Source organism: Antechinus flavipes, chromosome 6, assembly GCF_016432865.1.
Source record: "Antechinus flavipes isolate AdamAnt ecotype Samford, QLD, Australia chromosome 6, AdamAnt_v2, whole genome shotgun sequence".
NCBI classification, from domain to species: Eukaryota; Metazoa; Chordata; class Mammalia; order Dasyuromorphia; family Dasyuridae; genus Antechinus; species Antechinus flavipes.
The window spans coordinates 121,683,539-121,706,466 of record NC_067403.1 but is presented as its reverse complement, the minus strand read 5'-3'; the positions used below and the strand labels follow the sequence as shown (position 1 = coordinate 121,706,466).

Genomic DNA, 22,928 nt, shown 5'->3' with positions numbered 1-22,928 from the left:
CCTGGCATGGATTCTGTCAATATAAAGTTATTATAAAATAAAATAAAATATTTTTTAAAAAAAGAAAAATAGCCCACAACCTCAAGCAATCCCCAATACTCTGGTGGGGATTGGGAGAATAAAACAACTATATAAAAAAGTACAGAATATAAACAAAGTTAATTAAAATTTCCAAGTATCGATTTAGCATTTGATTTGTATAAGGGTCTGTGTGGGATTGAGGATACAAGTACAAAATAGGGAATAACCTGCCCTCAAGAAGTTTACATTTTGGAGGAGAATAGAGGAGAAAATGACTTGTACACAGACATGTAAATGCCAAGTAATGGAGGTTGAAGGAAAGATCAGAAACTATATCAGCCTGAGCACAGAGTAAACTAAAAGGTTAATAAACACATGTAGATGATGATGGTGATGAGGAGGAGGGGAAAGACAATGTTGATGATCATGATGATGACAATGTTGGCTGTATTGCAGATTCTGGGAGAGGCAATAATGTTCAATGAGGTTGAAAAGTTAGGTTGAGGGTCAGGTTGTGTAAGGGTTTAAAAGCTAAAATGAGTAAATGTTTTCTCCTAGAGACAATAGGCAACTGCTAAAGTTGACTGAGTAGGAAAGAGTTACATGGTCAGATCTATAGTTAAAGAAAATTATTTGAACACCAGTATATAGGATAAACCAGAATGGGAAGGGATACTGGTGGGAAAGCTGTTACAATAACTTAGGCAAGACATAATGAAGGCTTGTCTATATGAATAGAGAGAAAGGCTCTGATGCAAGAAATACTGTAAATATTGGAACAATAAGATTTAGCAATCTTTTGAATATATGGAGTGAGTGAGAATGAGGAACCCATATAAAGCTAACTGGAGACATTTAAAAAGAAGAAGAAGAAAGAGAAGACCAGAGGGATGAATTAACTTACCCTAATTCAATCAACAAAGTTATTTAGGCTGGGGCTAAAACTTCTCAAACTCTCAATCACACACGCTCCTTTCTTCTCTGCTGATGATCTTACTTTCAAACTTACTGCATACTTAGAGGTCATTAGACAGATCACCCTTTTCCCCTCAAAATTTAGGCTGCTACATCCATTTTTATAATCTCCCTAATGTCATAGTCCTCTTTGAAAAAGAAGGTAAACAACAACAATAACAAAAATAACTTCTATGTCAATTAAAGGGTTATCTCACTTTATTTTAAGGGTTAATACCCATGTATGTTCTTAGTCCAATCCGCCTCTACCTTCTCTCTCTACTTCATACATCTCTGTCTTTGACTTTCTTGCTCTATCTCTATTTTTCTCCCTATCGCTGTCTCTGTCCCTCTGTTTGTCTCTATCTCTATCTCTCTATCTCTGTCACTGTCTCTCTCTGTCTCTCTCTGTGTCTCTTTCTCTTTCTCTGTCTCTCTCTCCTCTCTCTATTCCCTTTTAATCTTCCTCTATACCAGTCTCCTCAATACCAACAATTTGAAAAACCTTCCCTTGACCTTTCTGTATTTTCTCTGTCTCCTTTCAATGTTAAATTCTTCAAGTTTTTTCCTTACCACTCATTCACTCATTCACCCCTCGCAGTCAGGTTTTTCTCTCTAGCTCTCCACTGAAGCTATTTTCCTAAAGATCACTTGTGATCTCCCAGACCCCAAATCCTATTACTTCACCTTTGCAGCTGACATTAATGCCATTCCCGTTGAAATTCTCTTCTTTGTTTTCCAAACTCATCCCTACTCTGATTCTGCTGCCACCCGGACTGTTCCTTCTCTGTCTTTTTCACTGATAGAGCATTTTGCTCCTGACTCCTAAATATGTTTCCCAAACTTTACTGACTGGATTTTCTCTTCTCACCCTTCCTTCTTTGGCAATCTCACTCACTTCTACAATTCAACTGTCACCTCTATGTGAGTTTCCTGAATCTATATCTCCAACCTAACTTCTCTTCTAAGCTCTAAACTGACATTTTTAAATTATTAATTTAAATTTTTTAAATCAGGAGCTTAATCATTTGCAAATAGAAACATGTCTATATACAGTGGGCAGAAGAACTGTAGAAGAACCTGTAAATTTGGGGAACATCAGCCCTAAAGTCTGGAGAACATGAGTTCAAATCTGATCTCAGATGCTTAATACTTCCTGGCTGTGTGAGCTTGGGCAAGTCACTTAACCCCAATTGCCTCAGCAATAATAATAATAATAATAATAATAATAATCAACCTCTGTACCAGTACCACATTATTTTGGTAATTATTGCTTCATATTATAGGTTGATATCTGTTACTTCTAGATCCCGTTCCATTAATATCTGTAAAAAATCAAGATCATGTGACAGCAGCTCATTGTAACAATCTATGCAGATGATAATGAATGCCAATAGCAATATATTGATGGATGGAAGAGCATGGATGGGACTAGGTAACTGATAGGATATGGAAGGTACAAAGAGGAAAGACTTCAAGATAACACTCAAGTTTCAACAGAGGAGAATTTCATAAGAATAGAGCCACACAGAAAAGTTAAGAGAAAGGTCAGTGGTTTAGCTGATTGTCTTTCAAATAAGAAAAGCAGTTTGAGATGTGTTGAATTTGGAGAGTATGTTATCTATTTGGAAATCCCAGTCTCTCTGCATTAAAAGTGATCTCAGAGATCATCTGGTTCAATGTATAACTGAGGAAGGATCCTTCCAACCTCAAGGGACCTTTAGTCTCTGAATAAAAATCTCAATAAGGAAGATACTTCCTCATTATCATCTATCTGTAGCATCTCAGACCACTCTGCCCTTTAGGCCTGAGAAATAGGAGTCTAGTCTTACTTCTGCAGCACAGCTCTTTAAAAACTTGGATAGCTAATGTATCCCCACTAAGAATTGTCTAAGTTAAACTTCATCATTTTCTTCCGTCAAGCAATATATGGAAGAGTAATCTGACAGGGGTGAATTTCCCTGATAATGATACTCTATAGTTAGAGATATAGATCTGAAACTCAAGAGATAAAGCAGAAGGAAGAGTGGCAGCTAAATATCAGTTTCTACATTTGGATTTGAAAAATTAACTTTACAAATATAGGCAAGTGGGAAAAGGTTGTGAAGGAACAGTTTATTTGGAAAAGTTCTGGGGATTTCAGCATACTGAAAACTCAATATAAGTTTAAAAAATGGGCACTATGTCCCCTAAAACTAATGTTGTCTTAAGCTGCTATCTTTCCATTAGTATCTCCTCTCCCTGGTCCCCAAACTTGTCCAATCCTAGAAATATTGAAGGGGTAGAACTCAGCAATGCAAGTTAGGCTTTTTTTTTTCTTTTACAGAAAGCCACTATCACTGACTCACTTAAAAGTGAAACCCAACCAACAGACAGGTATTAAGTATACATACATAATACAAAACATACCTTGAAGGAGGGGGAAAACACATTGTAATAATAGCTAATCTTTATGTAGCATTTTAAATTAAGTGCTTAACAAAGCAGTTAATACACATAATTTCATTTGACACATAATGACCCTAGAAGAGAGATACTACAGGTTTTATTATTTCCATTTTATGAAGTCAAGGTTCATGGCAGTTTAGTGATCTGCTTGTAGTTGTGGCTAATATCAGAAGACTTTGAATCCAGGATTCTGCTGTGTTTAATTTGGACATGTGTAATTACATGAGTTGCCTAAAGAACATCCAGTTTTAAATGTCCAATAAGCAGATAACTAATGTGATACTGGAACTTCAGAAACAGACTAGGGATAGATATAAAGATGATAATTGAACTTATTGGTCACCAAAGGAAAATGTAGGAAAAAAGCAGATCTTCCAAGACAGAGCCCTGATGAATACCAACATTTTGTATAAATAACATTGATGTAACCCAGCACAAGAGATTGAGAAGAAAGATTCAGATAGATAGGAAGAAAATGAAAAGACAAAAGACCAGGAAAACTCAGAGGAGAAAGAATATCCAGTATTAAATGGTAGTACCAAATGCTTTATAGAGAAAAAGAAGCATGATTAAGAAGATACCATTTGATTTGTTGATTAAGTAATCATAATTTGGGAAGCCCACTTTCAGTTGGATGAACAGAGCAAGATTGATCTTAGTTTTCTGTTCTCTGCCCTCTAGGCAAACTCTCTATCTACTATTCATATTACCTTTGTTGTTTGTTATTGTTATTTTATTACATATAATATTAAATATATTGCTTATATTTTAAGAGAAAAGGAATATGTTTACTATTGCAATGTCTCTATTTAGATAATGTTGATTCTGATTGATCTGGTACTGATTCTGACAATACAGACCTGACATGAGTGCAATAGGGAGCCTTTGTGTATTGCTGATTAACTCTGGGGTTGTCAGAGAGACTTGTCCTTGCCATAAGTCCCTGTATTGTTCTAGCTTTTTTTTTATTTTTATTTGGTCTATTTACTTCACATAGGGTTGTTCAATTATGGTGCTAAGACCTTCTAGAGAAAGGTAATTCAAAGATTTGAATGGTTAGAAGAGAGAGAATGTGGAATGTTGTGCCACGGTTTCCTTTTGATGTCCTGACCCAGTTTTCCTAATTGTCCTATTCAGTTACTCTGCCTCAGGTTATAATCATTCCCTCTTAATGTTTGATAGGATAAAGGTCTTCTATCTTAGACCTTAGGCTATAATCATTCCCTCTTAATGTTTGATGGGATAAAGGTCTTTATCCATTTTAGACATCATTAGACTATCAGGAGCCTCTCTGGGACCTCCCTCCATTATGTCATCCTAGGTGCCTCCCCCTATTAAGTCATCCCCATCCAAATCTTTTTGGTTGGATATATGTTGCTTGAAGAGTTCTCAAAGTAGACATAATATTTGAATTATTAAGTGTTGGCTGTCATGTTCATTTCAGTAAGCTAAATCAGAACCCAAGCTGAGCCTAGATACCATTTGTGCAAGATCTTCAAGTAAGATTGGGAGTGAGGTGAGATGAATAAAGATGCCTCCCCAACCATTTATAGATATTACATTCAAGGTATTCATAGCATCATTACCTGTGGAACTCTCAAACACCCCCAAGCTAAATGAAATAGAGTCTTGGATGGTTTCCCCGTTAGAGATAGAGCCTTAGTTTTTTTTTTCAACTAAGGCTTTATCATCACACATTTAGTATGGAATGATTGTCCCCCAACTAATGTGGAGATAAGCAATTAGTCACCATCTCAAAGAGAAAAAAATATATACATAGATAGCTATCCATTTTTACACATATCTATCTGTGTGTACTATATATATATGTGTGTGTGTGTGTGTGTGTGTGTATATATGTATATCAATCAATTAAAAATTATTAAATGAGTACTATGTCCACTGTGCTAAGGACTGAGGATGTAAAAAAGGCAAAAAGATAGTCTCTAACCATAAGGACCTTAGGAAACAACATGAAAAAAAAAATATATATATATATATATATAATACAAAGCAAGCTATACAGGATAAATAGGATACAATTAATAAGAAAGATGGCACTAGAGTTAAGAGGAGTTGGAGTAGGCAGCAATGGTGCAATGGATAGAGCCACCAACCCTGAAGTCAGGAGGACCTGAGTTCAAATCTGACCTCAAGACACTTAATACTTAGTAGATGTGAGACTGGGCAAATCACTTAACCTCAATTGCCTGGTCAAAAAAAAGGAGTTAGGGAAGGCTTCCAGTTAAATATGGGATTTTAGTTGGGACTCAAAGGAAGTCATAAAGGCCAATAGTTGGAATGCTTTCTCTGGCTGCCTTCCTGAGCCAATATAAACTAACTTTAAAACCACAAAATCCTCAGAGATCTTGGGAATGCAGTCATGGTCTTCCTAAACCCTGGAAACTCACTTCAGTTTGAGTTGGCTTTCAAAATTCATGAAGTGAATCAATTAAAATATATTTATTAACCACCTACATTATGTACTTAGCATTATACTAGGCACCGAGGATGTGGCACTGAGGATGTGAAGTGGCAAGAAGACTGCACAGAAATAGCCAGCATTGAACTATTATTAGATGAAATCCATACTTCCTTCTTATTAAATCTCCCACTGCATACTGTAATCACTTCTGCAATGGCAACTTAATGACACTCAGTTTGGAGGGACTCAATGTTAACACTCAAATTCTGTCTCATCTCACAGTTCTCACTCCTCCTCACAGTTGCCCTTATCCAGAGTGCTAAGAGTAAGCATAAATGAAGTGCCAAAGAAAACTATGGAAAAAGAGGAAAGGGTTAAGAATAGAATCTTGAGGAGTCTTCTTAAGGGATGAGTAAGGACAGTAAAGAAGACAAAAGGCTAGTTAAGAAAGAAAAGTAATTATTAGAAAAGTATATATAGAATCAGGAAAGTGTAGTGTCTCTGAAGCTAAGGGAAACAAAGAAATTTAGAAATGGGGATTGGGGTTCAACCACATCTCATTACATCAAAGGTCAAGGAAGATGGGGATTGAAAAGAGACTATAAGGCTTATCAATGAAGAGTAACTTTTGAGAGAGCAGTTTCAGTTGAATGGTGAGGAGTTAAAAAGCTAATAAAGTGATAGAGAGACACAAGAAATAGATAATATTTTCAGGTTTTTCAATGAAAGGTACAATGTAAAATGGAATGGTAGCTGAATGGGGAAACAAAGTCTAGAATCAAAGAAAAGTTTTTCTAGGATTATAAGCTTTTAAATAAAACCTACATATTGCTGCCAGATTGTTCTAATTATACTGTCTCATCCTGCTTAAAATTCTTTGATAACTCATTGGTGACAAAATAAAGTCCTTATTCCTTAAATTGGCATAAAAATCCCTATACTCCCAAACTGTCAAAAGCTTTTCTTGTTATTCCTCAAATATGTGCTATTTTTCAACCCTATGACTGCTCCCTTGTTCTTCCCTTGCACTCTTAGTCTGCTCTGTCAAAGGCAGACAAAAGGGGAGCCTCTTATTTTGCTCAAGCCATTCTTTCCACTTGGGTTGCTCTTACCATTTTCATTTCCATGCCCAGCTCAGAGACAAACTCTTCCATGAAGTCTTCCCTGATTAGCCTAAACAGAAGTAATTTTTCTTTTCTCTTAATTCCCCATCATAATTCCACTTGGTATTTTTTAAAGACACTTGTTACTTTCTATCTTTTATTAAAAATTACTTGTGTAAATGGTATTCAGGTCATGGACCTTGACTTATTGATATCCTTGAACCCCCAAGCTTGAATAGAATTTAGCAGGTCCTCCATAAATATTTGTTGAATAAATGAATGAAATCCACTCAGTGGAAGATGTCCAAATGGAAGTATTTTTAGAAATAGGAAAGCAAGCTAGTTGAAGTACAAAAAGAAATGAACTATTAAGCAATTGATAAAGAATGCTGGTTGTCTCTGAAACATTTTGCTACAGTACCTGCATTCTTTGGGAGACACTGACTACTGTTGTTATCCTGGAAAAGAAAATTCGAAAGAGATATGTCAGTTGTGAACTCCTTGTCTCATCCTGAGTTCTCTTGCAATATTCAACATTTTTAATATGTTTCTGATCTGGGATTTGGGAACAGACTCAAGTAAAGACTTCATGGAGGACATGACATTTGATTTAGAATTCAATATAAAAGGTGCAGAGGTGGGTGGGGAGATGGGGAGATCTCAGGAATAGAGAACAATATAAACAAAGATACAGAGATGGAAAGCTATAAGAAATATCCAGAGGGACAATGAATAGTTAAGTTAGGCTTGAACATTGGACTATAGGAAGTAATAGAACATAGAACTCTAAAGATAGATTGGTACCATATTGTGGAAGGCCTTAACTATCAAAGGCATTTGAAATGTATTTGGTAGGGAATAGGAAACCACTGAAGATTTCTGAATAGAGTGATTTTTTAAATGTATACATAATTAATAATTATTATCATTTTAATAACACATGTAATGGTGTTTTATAATTTACACATCTTATTTCATTTAATCTTCACAATAACCCCAAAAGAAGATACTACAGTATCTTATGTTTATTAATTTATTTTATTATACATTTTTAAAATTACATTTTAAAGATGAGGAAATTGAGTTAGAGAAGTTAAGAGATTATCTAAGATCACATAGTTAGCATGAGAGATGAAAAGCAAAGGTGGATCTACACCATGAAACTCCCAATTCTGAACAAACCATAAGAATGAGAAAAGTTAGCTGCATTGGGGATGGATTGGAATAGAGGAAAATCTATTCACAGTCCACGGCACTAATCCAAGAACTTGTTAATAAGGACCTAAACTAGGACAATGAAAATACAGAAGGGGATTGATTAGAGAGATGTTGCAAAACTGAAATGAAGAGATAATTGATTGGTTAGAAGACCTAAAGGAGATAGAAGCTAAAGATAAAATCATGGGAGGTTAATGAATGGTGATGTCTTTGACAGATCTGAGTTGAACAAATTCGGTTTTTTGAGGTCACTACATCATTTTCATTAAAATGTTTGATTATATGCACCCTGTAACAATAATACAAAAAGACTGTCACTCCAGGGAAAATTGTTGTTGTTGAGTCATTCAGTCACATCTGATTCTTTGTAATACTGTTTTGGGCTTTTCTTGGCAAAGATGATGAAGTAGTTTATCATTTCTTTCATTTCCTTCTCCAACTAATTTTACAGATCAGGAAACTGAGGCAAATAGGGTAAAGTGACTTAATTGTCCAGGATTACAGAGTCCGAAGCTGGATTTGAGCTCATGAAGATGAGTTTCCTAACTTCAAACCTGGTGCTGAAGGGAAAGTCAGATGGAAACATGATTTTTTTTTTTTTACCTTGTACAATGAAGACAAGCAATTCAAGTATAACCTGGCACAAAGAAAAGAACTCTTGAATTCTCTGTGAGAGTTGCCTTCCAAAAGCAACTGGAATCAATCAATCATATGCAGAGTGGCAAGAAATTTCCCTCATCCAGCTGGCTCTGAACTACTCTTGAAACCCTATGCAACTAAGATGTTCGCATTCTTACAAAGGCAGCCTAATGAAACTCAGCAGGGAGGAGCAATCAATCAGCCAATCAATTAATAAGCATTTAGTAAAGCTTCCTATGTGCCTACTTGGCACTATGCTATGGTTCTGGGGATAAAAAGACAAAAGTAAAACAGTCCCTGTTCTCAAGTAGCTTCCTAAAACTTCCTTGGTTGTTCCAAAGGCTAGGTTAGTAAACAAACATTTATTAAACACTTACTATGTGCAAGGCATTATGCTAAGATGCCAGGAAAACAGAGTGTCTGTCCTCAATGAGCTTATAATGGGGAAGACACCATGCAAATAACTATAAACATAATGTATATATATGTGTGTGTGTGTGTGTGTATACACACATTTATATGTATTCCCCTCCTCTCCAAAGAAAAAATTCTTTTTTTTTCTGCCTTGTCATTATCTTTATTTTATAACTGTCTTTTGATTTTTCATTTAACATTTTATTTCCCCCAATTACATGTAGAACAATTTGTTTTTAAAACTTTGAATTCTACATTATCTCCTTCCTTCCCTCAAACCCGTTTCCCCCATTGAAAAGGCAAAACAGTTCCATGGGAAAGGAAAAATAGATTCCCATCCCCTCCCCCCCAAAAAAAACCTCAAGAAAAATAATGTTTAAAAAAGTATGCTTCAATCTATCTTCAACACAATTCATTCTTTCTCTGTGTATGGATAGCATTTTTTCAGCAGAGTAGTCTTGGATCATTGTATTGCTGAGAATAGCAAAATCATTCATAGCTGATCATCCCACAACATTGTTATTACTTTGTACACAGTATATTTCACTTTGCATGAGCTCATGGAGAACTTTCCAGGTTTTTCTGAGAGCACCCTGCTCATAATTTCTTATAGAACAATAATATTCCTTCATAACCACATACCACAGTTTATTCAGCCATTCCCCAATGGATGGGCAACCCTTCGATTTCCACTTTTTTGCCCTGAGAAAAGAGGTACTATAAATATTTTTGTAAATATAGGTCCTTTTCAAGGAATAGATTCTTGCAGAAAGTAGAATTTGAGCTGAGACTTAAAGACAGCCAGGGAAGTCAGGAAGCAAAGATGAGGAGCTACATGGGATAGTTAGTGAAAAGGCATGGAGCAGGAATAAGGAGTCAAGGAAAGAAAAGGAAAAAGGGAGTCAAGGGAAGATTGGAATGATAGAAATGGAAAGAGGAAGGAAAAAAATAAACATTTATTAAGCACCCACTATGTTCCAGACACTGTGCTTTACAAAAATTATCTCATTTGTGAAGAACTTTGAATGCTAAAATTCTAAATTTGTTCCTGAAGGTAAAAGAGATACACTATAGTTTATCTACAGGGATAGTGACATCAGTCTTTGGACTTTGGTAAAAGGGCTGCATTTTGAGTTCCAGTTTGGGAGCACTGTGTTGTCTTCTGAAGTTTAAAAAAAAAAAAATGTATCTCCCTAATGCCAGATCCCAAAATAAACTGATGGTTAATACTAGCAATGGGGAATAAGCACTAATAACTTTCCAGGTGAATGAAGTGTTTGCCCTTGAACAAAGTAGATATTGCATTCTGCTCTAACTATAGCCTAGAAGTGATCTTTCCAAGGTTGTTTCACGTTCAATGCAATGCAGACGTCCAGTTAGAAGTCGGTCAAGGCTTTGAGCTATGGTGAAATCCCCTGTAGAGAATTGTGGTGAAATCAGTGCGGTAAAGGTAACAGTTTCTGTATCAGGAAAGAAAGGAAGGAAGGAAGGAAGAAAGGAAGGAAGGAAGGAGGGAAGGAAGGAAGGAAGAAAGGAAGGAAGGAAGGAAAGAGAGAAGGAAGGAAGGAGGGAAGGAGGGATGGGAGGAAGGAAGGAGGGAGGGAAGAGAAGGGAAGGAAAAGGTCACTGTCATCTGAGAGTGGTTCCAATGAGTTCACAACTGCATCAAAGGCTCGTGTTTTGTTTTTTGTTTGTTTGTTTGTTTGTTTGGGGACCCAGAGGAGTATTTGTTGTGTGTAAGACAGTAAAGACAGAAAAGGTCCTGCTTGGAGCAGTTCCTGGGGACGTAATAAGCTCGTTTGGGGTTTCTCACCTGCCAACAGTTCCAAGGCTTTTGCCTTTTCCCTTCCTCTGAATTATTAAGAAATATTATTTGGGGGAGGGGAACGGAGATAGGAGGGAGGCTGGGTTGGGGGAGGTCAAGTTTGAACAGCGGCAGAACAGAAAGGCACAGTTTTTTCCCCCTTGAGCGGCAGAAGTAAAGGCCGCACAGGGCGGGAGGAGGCTAAAGAGCGGTCAGCTCCTACTCCTCCACCCCAGGGACAGCTACTAGTCCAGCTTCCTCCCGCTGGGGCCTCGGAGTGCGCGCGCGCGCCGTCAGACTGGGTTAGGAAAAAGGGGGTGGGGATGAGGGTGGGGAGTAGGGGGCGGGGAAGGGGAGGGGTGGGGGAGGGCGCGGCACGCGCACCACGCAGCAGCCTCCCAGGAGCAGCAGCAACAGCAGCAGCCGCAGCCTCAGCCGCAGCCAACCCAGCAACTTCAGCGGCGGCGGCGGCAGCAGCAGCAGCAGCAGCTTTAGCTGTCTGCGCTTTAAATAGGATCCATCTCAGCGACGCGGCAAGCAGTAACAAACTGTGCTCACTGTCGGCGGGCGGGCTCGGCCTGGGGACAGCGAGGTGAGTGAATGAGTGGTTGAGAAAGGAGAAGAAGGGTCCGCTAGCCTGGACCCAGATCCATCCTGAGGCTGTGTTCACTTGCGGTTCTGTGGCACCCTCCATCCTGCAAGAGAGGAGTGAAGGACTAGGGAAGAGAGAGAGAGAGAGAGAGAGAGAGAGAGAGAGAGAGAGAGAGAGAGAGAGTGAGTGTGTGAGTGTGAGTGTGTGTGTGTGTGTGTGTTGTATCCGCAGCCCTGGTAATCTTTACTTCCCTTCCCCTCCACCCCTTGATCTCTAAAGCAGAGAAACAGCAGGGACATACTTGTGCCTTTCCCTCCATTCTTCAGCATAACCCCCCCTTCCCCATCTCCCCCGGCTCTCCAGCTGCTGCGAGGCCAGCCTAACCCCTGGCTCAGACCGCTGGGCCGGCCAGCCTGCCTGCATGCGAGCATTCATGCCTGTCTGCCTCGTTTCCTCTTCTCTCCCCTTCCCCAGCCTAGCCGGGGCCGGGCCGGGCCGCTCAGTGCAGTGCTGGGTAGTACAATGTAGCACCGGCTCCTCAAGCATCCAGGCTTGGCTCTCGGGACAGGCAGCTCGGTGTTTGCGTAGATACTTATCCGGGTTATTCGAGTGTCAGAAGCCGCCCCCGGGGTTGAGTCGGTGGGCACTGTTGGCATAGACACTCACTCTCTGCCCACCTTACCAGAGGTTCAGCCGTCTCAACCTTTGCTATTATCAGGGAGGAAAAACTGTAATCTCCCAGTAAGCCCCTTCTCCCTTCCTCTTCTCTTTGCTCCTTTTTATCACCCCAGAGCAGAACTGCAGGTTGTGCTGGAGTTATGGTGAAGCTCTCAGTTAAAAAAAATATGTAATACTTTATTAGGGTTAGGGTTATGTCTTCTTCACCAACAGAAGCCCTTAGTCCTTTGAAACACAGCTTTCTTGGAACACTCTTCTAGTTGATATGCTAAAGAGTATTAAAAGAGGGTGAAATGCAGCATTTAACACCAGTTGCCAAATGTAGATATTCTCTGGATCTCCCAGATGTCCTGGCCCTAGCAAAATGCCCCTGGTGAATGAAGGCACTGGTTGAAAAGACGCTGGAGATTTTTTCTTGAAGTGTGCAACCACAATAACGTTACTTGTCAAAGGAGAATTGAGAGGGTGATGGAAAACTTTTTTCATGTGTACGTAGGATTTTGGAGTCAGGACGATTTCAAATGACTCTGTTTTGTGTCTATTTTAAAAATTTGCTGTTAAAAAAATCCACTTATGTGATAATAGAACTCTAGAATGAGCTTTCAGATTAAATCAACTGAGGTTGGCTAGATAGCTTCTACATTCTTTTACGCGTTAGACATTAAAAAAAAAAAACAAAAAAAAACAAAACTCTTGAGCAGACACATCACAAGGTGGCCAACTAAAATGGGAAATACTGTAAATTAGAGAATGCTTTTGCACAGCTAGTTGTTGAATTTCTCTTAGCCAAAGAGAAATGAGCATAAACTTTCCCCACACATATACACTTTTGATTCCAAATTAATCATACAAGAGTTAAGATTTTTCAGATGACAACAGTAAACTTGTGGGTTGTTTTTGAAAATTATTTGTGCTCAGGTTACTTTTGAACATCCTGGCTGTAAAACCATGCTGGCACCATTTTCAATTTACTTAAAATTTAGATCGACAGTTTGGACTGCAAGAAAATTAAAGTAAAATGTACGGCTTTCTCCTCATTTTTTATTATAGAAATGAATTCCCCGCCACCGTCTTGCTGCCAGAATAAAGGGGAGACTTTTTTTTCTATTTGAGCTTGCTTGTTGATATTTTAAATTATTTGGATTTCAGGACGAGTGTGAGAGGTACACATGAGAACTTAATTGATCTTGTCCATTTCATATCATATCATTCTACCCATGTCTTGGTATTTGTTTCCAGATACAATTTAATAGCAAGCAAAAATGTTTACTTGTTCTTCCTGTGAACCATAGGGGTAAGGTGCTCCTTGGCAAGACACATTCTGTTGAGAATCTAGTTCTCCTTTGGTTTTGACAGCTGTGTGACAGCAAAACCCATTCCTTGACTTGTCATTTTAATTAAGAAAAAAAAAATTGCTAGCATGTTGTTAAACACATTAAATGTGATATGTGACAATGTATTTATGCAATCTAAGTAGGACGATATTAATAATTTATGGGAACTGTTTTATCAAAATTGGAGGGAATTAGAAACTTGAAGATTTATCTATTGGATTTTATTTCAAATGCTAATAATTGGGAATTTAGGGAAAGTGAATCTGTTTAGCAATGTCCAAAACTTGTTAATAACTTTTTTTTTTCCTTCTGGAGTTGTTAATGTAGAATTAGCCCTTAGAACCTTAATTAGATATGGTGCATTGTCTTCTAGCATATATAACAGAAGCACTGGGGCTACCTGCTCATTTGCTTCCAAGGCTTAGTAATAATTGTCAGCAAACTTTTTTTTAATCAAAATTCTTATGATTGGTGTTCTTTGGAAACTTTACTTTCAGAATGATAGCAGTAGTCACATGACAATGAGTATGTATGTGGTAACTTAAGGACTAGTTACTGAAGGTCACCCCAGATTGGAGGTGGTTTAAAAAAATGCCCTAGAGTTATTTTTCATTGCTACATTGATTGACACTCATGACTGGGAAATAATCCAGTATGTCTGTGGATGGTGATGAAAGGTATGGGGTAAGGAGAGGTGGTTAGCTTTGAACTTAAACATTACCCACCTGTTGCCAGAGTCCTTTGAGAGATAAAGAGAGAGAGAGAGAGAGAGAGAGAGAGAGAGAGATCATTACTATATCCCCCCCTGAGATTATCTTCTATTTACTTAGTATCCATATTGTCTGTATTTGTATATTCTCTTCCGGAATAGAACGTGAGCTCACTGAGGGTAGGAACTGTTTTTGCCTTTCTTTGTATCCCCAGCTTTTAACACAAAGATTGGCCTGACTGACTTTAGAGGCCTTTTACAGCCTCAGGGAGGGAAGGGTCTATTTATGTGTGTCTGTGTATGTATAAAGGTAAATTTGACTAACTGTTCTCCTATCTGCATCAACAGAGGAGTTTCCACAGTAGATATGCTCTTATACTGATAAAATCACAGACCCAGTCTTTTCCAAAGGGGAAAAAATTATATTTGTAATACATGAAATTTAAAATCACCATATCCAGCTGACAAGATTAATACAGATATCAACCCAAACTTTGGTAATACATATTTCTTATATTCCAAAGGCTTACCACTTAATACCAACAAAAAATGACTTGCTACACCAATGCCAACAATATAATTTGTTTTGAATAGTTTGTTAGCTTTTTGAGTTTTGGGAAACCCCAGACCTGTGTCATTTACTCTACATTACTTCATATAAACTGAAAAATACAAGGGAAAAGTTATTTATTAATAGAATAATAGTAGGAGAAGAATATTTTGGGTTTTTGTAGGTAGAGGAAGATTTCTAAACCAGTATTCCTGCAATGTGACCAATCATTCTTAAGGAAACAAATTGTGAGGTGAAGAATATCTCCAGATCAGAATAGTTTCCAGGAAATAGCATTTTACATGTTAACTGTCTTGCTCTCCCTCCAACTCTCCCTCTTTCCTTCTTTGAAATTAATATTATCCTGAAGAAGCAGTTGCCTGCTTAGCTTGAGGTACACTTGTCACATCTGCATTTTTCAGTCTTGGCCCCACATTCTAGAAATGGAATTGCATATTTGTGCAGACTCTTACCACTTTGTGACTTGGCTGTCCTTTAGACTTAAAATTTTTAAGAAATTAACTGGTGTGTTAATGGAATATTAAAAAACCCTTTGCCCTAAAGCAATTCACATTTCAAATCAGTTTCTGTTAGGACCCTTTGTTGATTTTGTTTAGTTACTGAACTTGCTGGGTTGTTTGGTCTGATTACTGAGCCAGAGAAACCCACTAGAGGTTATCTCCTAATCCATAGTTCTTGAAACTATTTAGTTGAACTTTCCTAATGTAGAGCTGTAACTGCAGTAACTGAAGATATTTTAAACAGGAAAGTACTAATTGTCTTTTACGCCATTTCTTCTTTGGGGAGGGAACTTGGAGAAATGTGACTATCTGTCCGTTTGCACATGGTCTTGGTGACTGTTAAAGTTGGCATGCCTTCATGTTACAGGCTTCCCAGATAAGTAAAAGGCTGATTTCACTGAACATTAGATATTTTACTGACCAGCTAAGAAGGCAGTCACAATTTAATGACTGAGCCATGCATCTGCTATTAAACTGTAGGCTGCCTTAGCAGACTAAAGCTTGAAAACAGACTGATGGAGAATCATAGAATATTGGAAACAAATCTCTATGAAATCTGTTGCCTCATTTCTAAGCCCACTCTTTTTTCAATTTCTTTTTCTCTGTTGTTTACATAAACTTCTTGAGGGAGGCCTTTGTCTTTCTTTGTACTTTCTTTTTTCTTTGCCTTTCTTTCTACTCAGCACACTTCCTTGCACATTTTAAGCACTTCACAAAGGCTTGTTACTTTTCTGAATGCTGATTGAGGAAGAAATAGAGACTATAATGATAAAAATGACATGTGTCCAGGGTCATACCACTAGTTTTTGGTAAAGCCAGGAAATCCCACCTCTGAGGCCAATACCCTTTTACTATTCTTTGTATTTTTGTTTTATTTCTATGCTGTTCATTTCTCCCTTTAATCTGAGTTATCCCATCATACCAACTAAATGACTGGAACAGAATAAAAGTATAAGATTCAATTTGATTCAGCAGATATTGATTAGATTCCTACTAAATTTGACTATCACTAAGCTAAGGGATGGGGAGCACCCAGGTCTAAGACTGCTTGTTCTCAAGGAGCTTGCTGACATCTATTCCAGAGGTTCTTAACCATTTTTGTATCATGGTCTCTTTTGGCAGACTTGTGAGACCCTACAAAATTGAGGGAAATGCTGAATTTCAGTTGGCAATTAGATGTAATTTTTTTCTCATCCAAATTCACAAACCTGTTAAAAATTCCCAATACAGATAGAAAGCAACCCATGAAATACTCAGAGTCCACAAGACAGAATGCAAAAAGGAGTATGTGAGGAGAAGGAGTGGAGGGGGTGAGTAGGGATTGATATAGACGGGGTAGCTGAGGAGGGGTGGTGAGGTGACACAGTAGATAGAGCCCTGGGCTTGGAATCTGAAAGACTCATCTTCATGAATTCAAATCCACCCTCAAATACTTATTAACCCTGTTTGTCTTAGTCTCCTCATCTGTAAAAATGAACTGGAGAAGGAAATGACAAACCAATCTTTGCCAAGAAAATTCCAAATAGGTCATGAAGAGTCAGAAATGACTGAACAATAAGAATAGTTGAGAAAGACAGCCTATAGTTCATAAAATCAGATTATTCATTTAGTCTCATCCCTTTATTTTATAGTTGAGAAAACAAAGGCACAAAGGGTTGTGACTTGTCCACTTAGGTAATAAGTAGCAGAACTGAAGTTTGAATCCAGGTCCTCTCTCTCTTTCTCCAAATCCATCATTCTTCAGTGGCAGAAATAAAATCTTGGCCTCTTTAGGGTTATGCCCGGCCCAGCATTTATATAATGCCTATCATACGCATTTATGTACTGCCTATTATGTGCCAGGCATTGTGCTAGGTTATGGTGGGGGGAAGGGACAAATCCAAAGTGGTCACTTTGAGCTTAAGGAGCTCAAAGGTTAGGAGGCAACCATGTTAATACAAAATATATACAAAGGAAGGGATGTTGACAGCCATGGAGTTAAGATGTCACATGAGTTAAGTTTTTAAAGTTTTAAAGTTTTTAAAGCTGGAGGCATATAGGCCTCTCCAAGGTGGCCTTAGGATCAACAATTTGGGGGCTGGGAAAAGGGGAATAAGTACTTATGCAGTTGATCATTAATGCTTTCACCAAGAAACCTTTTCAGACTGACCCATCTCATTTGCTGGAGTGTCTTACCTGCTGCATGTTGTCCCTTGAAAGATACCTTTCAGATTCATTCATTTTTAGAACTATAAAGAATATGAGGAAACCAGGCCCAGAGAAGTTAAGTGACTTGCTTGGTATCTCATAAGTAAGTAGTAGAGCAGGGATTTGATTCACAGGCCTCTGGCTCCAAGTCCAACTGTGATACAATTTATACTCTTCCTTTTACATTATCACATTTTTAGGAAGCAACCTCCCCTTCTTTTCCCTCACTTTGGCATGCTCTCCCACAGACCTGTTTAATCATACTATGTCATTGCCTAAGGGGCAATTCCATCCTTTCCTCTCTCCCTCCAAATACCTCTACCTTCACGAGGTAGATCTTCATTGCTTCCTATACCCACTCATGAAGTCCTCTTCATTCACAAGCTCTCCTGATTCCCCTCTTTTTTCCATTTTCACTGCTACTACCTGTCGTTGTTGAATTGTTTGTCATGTTCTCTTCATGATCCCATTAGGGGTTTTCTTAGTAAAAGACATTGGAGTGGCTTGCCATTTCCTTTTCAATCTCATTTTACAGATCAGGAAACTGGTTAAGTGACTTGCCCAGGATCATACAAATAGCGTGTAAGGCCAGATTTGAACTGGAGGAACATGAGACTTCCTAACTCCAGGCTAGCACTTTATCTACTGAGTTGCTCAGTTGTCTTATTAGCTCCAGATGTGCATGAAGATAACTATCTCCCCAAGTACATTCTAAATTATTTTTTATTTTAAATTATTGTCTATAGCATTTAGTAGGTACTGATCAACCAGTAATCAACAAGCCTTTATTAAACATCTGCCATACTTAAGCACTACATTGGGTACTGAGCATAGAGACAAAAACATATAGAGATCTTCAAGGAGCTTCCCTTCTGTGGGATAAATGGTAAAAATTAGTTGATTGTGATTAGAGGATGTTGAGTTTTTCCCATAGCAAGAGGAGTTATCAAAATTGGAATATGCATTTATCTCTTCAGATCGCAGGAAGATTATATCATATGAAAAGAATTGTTCAAAATATAAAACTAGACCAAAACCTTTAGAAGACCACAGGCTCCCACCTTATAGTTTTATTCAATTTTATACACATTTATTAAGCCCCTATTATGTGCAAGCACTTGTGAAAATCAGTGGGGGTCACAGAAACAAAAAATCCTGCCCTTGAGAAGAAGCATGCAGCATAGGAGGTCTTGGTGTAATGGAAAGCAAGCTGATTCTGGAGTTAGAAAACGGAATCAAATTCTGCCTCTAAAACTTTATTCTTGTGACACTATGATCAAGTACTTACTTCTCTGGGACTCTCTAAGTGTCCTCATCTGTAAAATGAGGTTGTTTGAGTAGGTGACTTCTCATGTCCTTCTAGTACTATGCCTGTTATTCTATGCCTACTTATATAATGCAAGGGGAAAATGATAAAGGCAAATGATCTAATGAAAAGTTCTAGAAATAGTTGAGGGGACATCATGAGCAGGTGGCATCTGATCTGAGCCTTGGGGAGGATAAAGATTTTGGAGTGCACTCCTGCCCTGTGAATGAATGGGGATGGTGGCCTAAGGTCTAGGAATAGCAAGCAACACATTCTGTGAAAGGGGATCACATGAGCTAAGATTAAAGAAGAAAGCCCATATACTCATTGTGGATAAGGGCTTCTGCCAGGTTAAGGAGTCTGTATATCCTCTTGGCAATAGAGAGCTACCGATCTTATAAGTGGAGCAATATGGGCAGACTTGTGTCTTAAGATTATTTAGGCAGCTGGTATGAAAGATAGATTAGAGAGGAGAAGGCAAGATTGGAAGCAGAGGTTACAGAATGACAAAGTTACAAAAATCCATCTGAAAGGTGATGAGGCTCCATACTCAGATGTAGTCTGTGAGAGTGTAGTGAATATAGAATTCATAAGGACTAGGAAACTGGGAAAAGGGAGTGAAGGAGAAGGAAGAGCCATTTGATCTTCTGATTAGGCTTAGTTACCTGCTTGGCAGAGGCTCAACTGTACTATTTAGAGACAGGTGGTTGTGGGTTTGGGGAATTGTAGGAGAAAAGTGTCATACTCTAATCTTAGCTGACTGTATTGTAGCCATCATACTTAAGCTCAAGAATCTTACTTTAAACAAATTCTCGTTTTTACCCCTAAGTCATTGGTGAAGGGTTGATTTTTTTCTTACTGTTTATGGTAACTGCACATAGTCTTTTCTTAGCTTAAATGGAATAATAGAGTTTTTTAAGGAGCTTCAGGGAAGTCTTGGAAATGGCTATCTTCATTTTACAAAATAGGAAACAGTTCCAGGGAGTTTAGACATCATTAGCTAGTAATTTTAGATTGTAATTCTAAGACAGGTCTCTTGCAGGAGGGTGGAGAGAAGGGATGGATAAATGGTTTTCAGCCAGCTCTGGGAAAGGAGGGGAAATGACAGGGAGGTACACTTTTAAGCTTAGTTTGCATTATTAATATTTTCTCCATCACTTTCTTGAGTCTAGATAGTTGACAAAACCACAAACCAAGCACTGATTTGTAGCCTTTGCCTGTTTCCAAGGTGTGGATGTTGCTGAAAATTTAATAATCCTATTCAGAGCTGGCTCCAGCATACCCCTGATACCTTAGAAGAAGAAAAAATTGTATCTTAAGTCATAGAAATTCCATCGCAGAAATTTTAAATTCTTGTTTTGGCAGGCAGGACTGATGGATATTGATGATGGGTAAAAGAAATCAGAGTGACCCACGTGAATTCAAATTCCTTGTGTTTTGTGTGACCAAGGAGGATGAAATTCTTGGGGCCATTCTCTGGAAGGAGACCTTGGATGAACCCATTAGACATAACTTCATTCAGAAGAAAGAGCACTGGATTTGGAGTGAAAAAGACCTGAGTTCAAATCTTACCTTTAAGACCTTGAGCAAGAAATTTTTAAATAGTTCTGTGGTTCCTAAACTCTGCTCATCTTTTGCTGTTTGGATGTATATTTATCTCCATCCTTGCCCTACCTATCCTCTGAGATACATCTTTTAGTCATAGAAGAAGAAATGTTTTTTCTCTTACATTTCCCTCCTCTTCCATCTACTCCAACAGACAGGAATTCCTAGTGTCCTCCTAGTTGCTCCAAGCTTTGCTTGTTGGTCAGGCTTATGTTTGCCCAAAGGGAAGGGAAATAGGATTAAAGATGGAAATGGCTCAAAAACTTCAGCCTGATCAGAAGTTTAGGTACCTTGGGAGAAAAAATAATAGAACCTATGTGCATTAGGATCATTCTAAACACCATTTGAGGAAGAGAATTAAGTCAAATCATGCTATTTGGAAAGGAAAAAAAAAAAAGAAACGGCTGGGTTTCTGAAATGAGGAAATGAATCATTTTCAAGTTTGTCCCTGGCTAGAGTTAAGTACAGTTACATCTGCAGTATAGTTGAATAAAGCTTGTTATATTAAATTTCATTGAAGGCTACTTAAATAATCCTGGAGATGGACTGTTCTTCACTTTGACACCCCTCTTTTTTTTTTCTGGGACAGCAATTGGCACATTAATGAGATAGTCACTGTAAATCTGCATTTTTGTTATCTATTTGGGAGAAGTGATAAAATTGGGATGTGGTGTTGATGACTGAGAAGTCCACTGTCCAGCCTCATTTCTTTACCAAGATTCAGTACTAGCTGATCATATGAAATGAAACCACTGGACTGTGTGACCTCTAAGGGCCTTTCCAGACTAACTGGAGGATCCTGTGACTGTAAGCAAAGCAAAGCAATGTTTAAACTATGGAAAATAGTTGTCCCTCTTTGCCCTCTTGCCCAACTCTGTTTCTCTCTCCCTTCTCTCTCTCTCTCTCTTTCTCTCTTTCTCTCTGTCTCTTGCTCTCTCTCTCCCCCTTCCTTCTTTCTCCCTCCATCCCTCTCAATTTCCCTCTTATTCTCTCTCTCTTTTTCTGTCTCTCTCTCTCCATCTTTCTTGCCTTCCTTTCCCCTTCCCCTTTCCTCCTTCCTCCTCTCCTACTTCCTCTTCTGTCCTTTCCTCTGGAGATCTTGGTTCAAGGCAACCTCTGACATATGTAGTCTGTGTCACTCTGGCTAACTCACTTAACTTTTTACTCTCAGGTATTGATCTGCATGGATAGAGAGTTTCCTCACCAAGAGTTTCCTATATCAATGAAATCAAGAATTGAATTTTTAAAAAAAGTAATCCCCACTCAACATAATATCCTTTACAATTCTTTCAGATTATTTATTTTAATAATACTAACTACTGTGCAATGTCATGTGATATGAGCCCTCGGTTAAAGTGTAGCAATCAATAAACATTTATTAAGTACCTATTATGTGTCAGGCACTGAGGAAAGCTAAGCTCAGAGGAAACAAGATGGTCCTTGCTTTGAAGGTTCTCATGGTCTAGTGGGGGAGATAACATGCAAACAGTTACATATAAAAAATACACATGTACTGTCATGCTTCAGAATGATTCTCCTGCCAGGTAGAATGCCATTAAAGGTTTCCAGATTTCTAGCCAATCACACAATAAGTATTTATTAAGTGTTTACTATATATGCCAGGCACATTTGGGAGAGACAGTCATAGAAAGACCCACCTCTAACACATACTGGCAGAGTAACCCTGAGCAAATCATGTACCTTCTCAGTTCCCAAAACAACTCTCTAGTTGTTATGTAAGTTATAGTACAGTAGCCAGTCTCTTTGGAAGGAGTTCCCTTATATCCTGGAGGTTCCCTACACTCCCCCAAAATTACAGAATCTTCTCTTCTTCCACAAATATATTAGGTACTCTGCTGGTCCCAGGAAATCAAAAAGCAAAAACTGAACAATCCCTACCCTCAAGGAGGTTGTGTTCTATTGGAAAATTTATTTGACTCAGTTTCCTTATCTGTAGAATGAGCTGGAGAAGGAAATGGCAAACTGCTCTGTTATCTTTGCCAAGAAAACCCCAAAGGGAGTCGCAAAGAATGAGACACAACTGAAAAAAACAATAGCAACAAAACCACATATACTTCGATACAAAATTTTAACAAAGCAAATACAAAGTCATGAGAGAAGGAAGGGACTAGCAACTGGGGATCTGTTTGGACAATCTTATTTATAGGACAGCATCAAGAGTTTGAAGTCCATTTTCCATTAATCTCCTAACATAACTCTCCTGCTACAGGACCTCACATTTTTGATCTCTACTAATCACTTAAATTACTCTCTGACTTAAAAAAAAATTCTTGTATTAGAACCTTAGCAAAAAAAAAAAAAAAAATCAAAAGATTAAATAAATAAAATAAAGAATAAAATGTTGCACAAAATCTTAAACATTTAACAGGGTAAACAAAATAACAAGGGAGTAAGAAATA

At 38.1% G+C, this 22,928-nt stretch overlaps 1 protein-coding gene and 1 long non-coding RNA gene across 3 annotated transcripts in view; both read left to right on the top strand.

Annotated features, from left to right (window-relative positions):
* The window catches only part of LOC127541132 (uncharacterized), a 217,064-nt gene that overhangs the window by 98,090 nt on the left and 96,046 nt on the right, over positions 1–22,928 (top strand). The window lies entirely within an intron of this gene.
* The window catches only part of ACSL1 (acyl-CoA synthetase long chain family member 1), a 93,256-nt gene continuing 81,753 nt past the window's right edge, over positions 11,426–22,928 (top strand). The window contains exon 1 of one of the 2 annotated variants that reach the window (XM_051966241.1): positions 11,426–11,618. The gene's annotated coding sequence lies outside the window, so the exon portion shown is untranslated. The remainder of the gene's footprint in view (positions 11,619–22,928) is intronic. The other variant, XM_051966240.1, reaches the window with a different exon arrangement.